Source organism: Arachis hypogaea, chromosome 15 (genome assembly GCF_003086295.3).
Source record: "Arachis hypogaea cultivar Tifrunner chromosome 15, arahy.Tifrunner.gnm2.J5K5, whole genome shotgun sequence".
Lineage (NCBI taxonomy): Eukaryota > Viridiplantae > Streptophyta > Magnoliopsida > Fabales > Fabaceae > Arachis > Arachis hypogaea.
The window spans coordinates 75,981,352-75,988,368 of NC_092050.1; positions in this window are offsets into that span (position 1 = coordinate 75,981,352).

Here is a 7,017-nt window from a genome sequence, read left to right on the forward strand (position 1 = left end):
CAGCTAACATTCTGTCCAATTCGACCCGAAAATCCAACCAATTGACAAAAAAATATTTATTTAAAACTTTTTACTTTTGATATTTTTTGCTAAAAAATTTTTTGAAAACTAAAATAAAAAGGTGAATGGATTAGTTTGTTTAATCCATCGGTTGGTCATAAACGGTCCCAATTGAAAAACTATGGTCCGTGAATAAAGCAGACTTAAATTGATTGATGCTAAATGAGTCGAGCTGGCCTGTTTGACAACCCTATAGCCAAGCAGCCAATTTTTCAAAACATTCTGATTTTAAAATTCTTAAAACTAGTTTTACGCTAAAAAAGTACGTGCCCTTTCACTCCTATTCACTTCTTCCTCCGCGTTCCTTCTCCGGATTACTATCGCTTCCACCTCTCCAGAGTCAAGAAGCCAAGCGAGAGGAAGCTGATATAGACGTTGGAAAGTTCCATCCCTCCCTTTTGTTGTAGCGTTTTTTTAATAATTTTAGATATTTCTTATTTAATTTTGGATGATTATCTTTAGTAATGTTGGATGTTTCTTTTTTTTAGGTTTTGGATGATTTTTTTAATAGTTTTAAATATTTTTTTCTTAGATTTTCAATGTATTTTTTTATAGGTTTTCGATGTTCTTTTTCTTATTTTGGATGTTTCTTTTTTAGGATTTGAAATATTTTTTTAATAATTTTAAATATTTTTTTTGGTTAATTTTTGGATGTTTCTTTATCTTATTTTTCAAAAAAAAAAAATCCAAAACTTAACTAAAAAATATCTAAAATCCAAAACCTAATAAAAAAAATTCAAAATCATTAAAAAGAACATTCAAAATCTAACAAAATAAAACATCTAAAATCATAGAATAAAAACATCTAAAAATCTCTAAAATTTAAACATTCGAAATCTAATGGTATTGTTTATTTTTATTTAATTTTTAATATACATTCACAGGAAAAACTTCTGAATCCTTTAGAATTTAGACATCCAAAACCTGGGTATAAAAAATATCTGAAATAATGTCTTCATTTGTAATAGTTTGCTTTTATTTACTTTTAATTGTACATTCCTAGAAAAATACCCGAAACCTATAAAATTTAAACATTTAAAATCTAGAAATAAGAAATATCCAATATATATATTTTTTTAATAGTTTACTTTCATTTACTTTTAGTTTTACATTTCTAGAAAATATCCGAAATCTCTAAAATTTAAAATTCGAAATCTAGATATAAGAAATATTCGAAAGTAATGCATTATTTTAACCATAATTAAAAGCGTTTTTATTATATTCAAATTTTGGATAGTTTTTTGGGTAGATTTTGGAAATTTTTTTATAATGAATTTAAATGTTTCTTTTTGTTATGTTTTAAATATTTTTTTATTAAGTTTTAGATTTTTTTACAATAATTTTAGATGTTTCTTGCATTTAGTTTTAGATGTTTCTTTTTTAAAATTTTAGATATAATAATTAGTTATTGTTAGCTGATACCCTTATTGATTTTGTAACATGATTAGAATATAAATAATAAGATAAATCATCAACAATTTCGTTTGGGTGCAAATTATTATTAACGATTTTGGAAGGGCGAGACAAAACACGTAAATTCATGGTTATATGTGTACGAGAAATCAGCAGTTGAATTATAGCTAGAAATTTATTCTAGAATAAAAAATGTTTGAAATTTATCAAGTTTTAAGACTTTTAGTTTATTTTCAAATTTTAAAAATATTTTAGTTTAGTTTCTAAATTAATTAACAAATTTTAAGAATTCAATTTTCCAAAAGAATGATTTTTTGGGCCATATGTGATTACAATTCACAAAATCTGAGAATCACAATTCACTTCGTGTTAACGAGGCGGGCCATATAAAAGAAAATATAATTATTTATTTAATTAAATACAATAAAAATAAGTTATTAAATAATTACTATTTTTGATAATTATCCTCCAAGACTTAATCTTAGCCATTCAATTCTCCACTTATATATTCATTTCTTTTATCAGTTCTTATCCACCACAAATAAATTCACCATGTGATGAACTAACTTAAAAATAAAATTACTTATGAAATTAACACCAAATGAAACTCAAATTTCAACAAATTTCTTCTCTAAACTTTAGCCACCTCCTCTACCTTTTTATCCATCACATGTTGAAATCCATATGCTTGTTCATCAAGAAAGTTAAGTTAATGTTAAATAAAAAAAAAAAGAAAAAAAATTAAAATAATCATCCTTATCTCTTCTTTTACCCAACGTTGCTCTAGCTTCTTTTTACCATCATATTTTTAAGTCATTGTCACAAAATAACACTAAGTTAGCTAAGATAGAAAAAAGAAAAGAAAGAAAAAGAAAAAAAAAGAGAGTTGGCCGAATTTACAAAAGAGGAAAACAGAAGTTAGTGAGCTTTATGTTCATACAATTTCATCTCCAATGTTCATAAGACTAAGACCCCTTTTTCAAGAAACCAACTTGATCATACAACTCCTCTCATCTTCTTCATCTCCATACCAAAATTCTCAAGTAGTTAAGAGAAATTTCTCCTTTCTTCTCTTCATGAATTCGGTTATATATATCACTCCATGAAAGAATCATGTTTGTTTCTTTTCGTGTATAAAAAAAAGACATCTCTCTAAACTTCTGAAGGAGTAAGAAGAATATCAAATTTTAAACTCAAAAAGAGTGAAAAATCTTTCCTTTTTTTCTATGATACCATTTTGTTATAAGGCCTTCATATGATTAAAAGTTGTGCTGATTTTTATTTAGGATATTTTTGGTGATCATAAAGACTAGGAAAGTAACTTAGAAGGATTAACAAGAAAGGTAAAAGTTAGGATAGTTAGAATACCACATATTATTAATATACCTCTATTGATGTTTTGATGATGATTGATGATTATGAATGTTTATGTTGATGATTGAATGATGAATGAGCCCTTGATATGTGTTACAAGTGTTTAATATAAATTTTTGGATGGATATATATGATGCAGATGATGGCCGAATATGATTAAACTCTTGGGGTTAAATTATAATTTTATAAAAGAGCCTAAAAGTGTCATAAACTCAAGTTTTAGGTCTGAATAATGTATGATGGCCTGAATAATGTATGATGCACCAAATATGATTAAAATATAATTTAGAGTAAAAAATAGGCTAAAAGTGGAAATAAGAAAATATTATATATAAAAATATGAACATAGAGACTTAAAGGTAAAAATATAATTATATAAAAGATTCGAATAAAAAATATAATTGAGATAAAGTTCGGGGTATAAATAATAATTTTAATAAAATTTTGGGGTAAAAGTATAAATATAATAAAATACTAAGATAAGAATGAAACAATAAGGTTAAACTAGTAATTATGGCTAAGGAAACGTAAAATGGTCATTTAGAAAAAGAATAAAGATAAATTAGTAACTTGGGAGGTATAAGAATGATCATTTTGAAAAAAGATAAAGTTAAAATGAATAATTATGGATCATAGGAGTAAAATAGTCATTTTGAAAAAAATATTAGGTTAAAATAGTAAAACTGTAAAAGTGAGAACACTAAGAAAAAAATAGTTATTATTGAAAAGCATGAGATTAATATGGTAAAATTAAAGGTTAAAGGAAAAAATGGTCATATTATAAAATGTTAAAGATTAAAAGGTAAATATATAGAAAGAGAGCTTAAAAGTCCTCTAAGAAAAGATTAAGGGACATAAAGATTCTTACGTATAGAGAATAAGGATAAAAGGATCCCTTAATGAATAAAGAAGAAAATTAAGTTGAGATATCCTAAAAAACTATAATAAAGCCCTAATATGCTTATAAACTTATAACCGCCTAACAAAGCCGAAGTTTCATCCCGCATGACCAGTGTTTGAATGATGTGGGATGTCTACCACTATGTTTGACAATTGTTTTTCAACCGGGAGCATATCGTGGCATCATACTCTACAACGATTGTCAAATGCGCTGAATGAACATGGTTCTGTCTATGAGGCACGTATGCTGAGTATACGCAACTGAGAAGCCATTTCGGGCTTAGTCCTGAGTAACGTTGGGTTATGGGTAATAAACCGATGTGTGAGTTCATGGCCTGTAGAAGGAATAACCTTGCATCATGATTGTCTGTTGTATTTCTCTGTGACTTGTGATTTTGTGTACTTGTGACTACTATTTTCTTTACTACTGTTGTCTTATTCTTATGTAATCTATATGATTATTTAAAGTTAAGATCGTGATGATAAACAAATTTAGATTTAAGTACTCGACTTTCTGACCTTTTCTTTGTTACACCATGTTGGGAGCCTTAGGTTCTTATCCCTTTTTATTCACTGTACTTACAGATGGGATTGGGAGTCATCTTCTTTGCGATTCCAAATATGTTTAGCTAGGAGGATCCTGTATAGGGGAGTACTATCATATAAGGAGAGCCTCGCACGTGTATGTACATGCGCATGATTGTCCATTTTTCCACTCGTTATTTAGTCTTGAGTTTGACCTAATATGCCCTACGACTTCCTGCTTATGGAGTTACATTTTGGAGGTGCACATTTTTCGCTTTCACCTCAACCTCTATTTTAGGTGGATCCTGAGCCTGAGTTTCCACCACTATTCCATCCTGATTCCCTTTAGTAGTCTGATCTTGAGCCTCAACCAGGTATACCACAAGAGCCCTAGCTAGATCTTCATCCTATAGACCTCTTCCTATAGACCTCTTAGTAGAGCATTTCGGACCACTCAGAGAGGCCCTTGCTCCAGCTGTGGCTAACGGCTTTCTGACGAGTTCATCAGAAGAGGAGGAACTATTTGAGAATATACCGGCGTTAGAGGATCATATGGTAGCTAATTTAGCCTCCAGCTCATATGGCGAGAGTGTAGCTGGAGGAGATGGAAAGCCGTCGTAGTTGTCCAACGGCCATTTGTGATAGGCATGCAGGTAGGGTTTTCTTTTTGAAGACACCCAGAGATGATAATGACATCTGGATGCTAGTTATCTTTTCCTCTCTTTTGATAGTACTTTTTAAGGGATAAGGATTTTACTGTCTATATGCTAGCCCGGGTTCTATATTAGGGGATCCTACGTGGGCCAGGATTGGAGGTGTCGATTGTAATATATGTATATAACTGTACTATGTACTAGCATCTGGGCAGTATGTATCTGGGGTCTGAATATTCACTATGACTGGTATTTACTGTGTTGATGTACAAAATTGAGCCTTCGTGGCATCTGTGTATGATATATGTTTTCACTTTATATTATGCTATATGGATTGTGTTTCTATTTATATCTATTTTAAATCCAAACTACGGAATTATAAAACTTGACTAACTTACGCAATCCCGACAAGCACAACATGCTCATATCTATATACATAATACAGAGTTTGGAGTTCTATAGGCCGACTTTATCATTACGCTAGATGATTAGCATTGGTCAAAATGTATTGAGAGTTAGGTCATTACAAAGAGAATGTCTAAACATGGGAATAAATACTTATAAAGATTTTTGAGTAACACTCCCAACAATAATGGCTTCAAAATTTGATGAAGAAAAGAGTGAGAGCCGAAATTGTTATTCTACTAAATTAGTTTGAAAACTGGTTTTAGAAAATATGCCAGTCACGAATTTTGAGCATAACTTTAGTGGTGTGCCCAAGTTGTACCTTGAGAAAGAAATTTCAAAAATTTATAAACGTTATTGGATTTGGTGATTGATATTGAATGATTAAATGAACTTGAATGAATTAACTTGAAAAAACATATCTAGTAGAATTCACTTAAGAACAACTGTCATCATCTTCTAATTTAATTAATAAATCAAGAATCAAATCTGTCTTGACATGTTAATTAGCAACACATGAAAAGTCTATTGAAATTTCTTATCGAAATTAACATAGTCTTAACAAATTAACCTAAAAGTTACGAAAACTTATCTAGAATTAATACTAATCTAAATAATTCAAATTAGATCTCTCAATTAATCATTCATGAAGAACTAGTATTTAAGTTGTTATTCAAGACTAATGACTTCTCAAGCCAGAGCAGAAAGCCACTCAGATATGGCAAACATAATCAAATACATAAAAATTATTACAAAATATTTTATGTATTTATACAAAGTATAGAAAAGAAATCAAAAGTAAAGTGCAAAAAATTAGATCCCATGACAAAAAGAGAAGAAGATAGCGAAATCTTAAAGCTCACTCTCTCCTTCTTAAAATCTCATATTATGCCTTTCTTGGACAAGTTTTATAACCCCAAAATTTGGCCCAAATGTTGAAATTATACACCCCAATATTTTTCAAATTCGTGCATACCTAAGTAGTGTTTGACCCCTTGATAATTTGATTTTAGTCATTCTCATTTATGCCATTTTTCGTTAGTTTTGTAACACTGTAGTGTCTTGATTTCAAATGCCACTAGAAATTCTTGGATTGAACTTCAATAGCTCAAGTTATTATTCGATTAGTATAATGTAGTCAGGATTTGATAATATCGAAAACATTCTTGGCACCAATTTTTGTCACCAAATTCACCTAGAACCCTTGATAACTGAACAAGATGATCAACATGAATGTTGTAGCGCTTAAGTTCTTTTCAATAACTCCAAATTTGCTCCAATTCAATTATTGTAACTCCTTGTAATGCACCTTTTCTTAACCAATGTCCTATTATTTCAACACAAAACTCAAACAAAATATGTCACCGGCACTAGTTGGATATCAAAACCTATTACACTCAAAATAAAGGCAAGAAACATACAATTTATCAATTGTTGCAATTGCAGAACAATACAAAACACAGTGAAATTTCATAAAAAGTGGAAAAACTTGATTTAGAATAAAGTAATCATATGAAATTATAACTTAACAATGTGGATTATACCAATCACAAACATAGACCCAAACATTAAATTTTTGAACCTACAACTTTTGATGGATAAACTAAAGACTCCATTGTTGGATGTCACCCTTGCTACTATAATGCCATGCATAAGTCATGGTATTTGTAATGACCTAGTTTTTAGC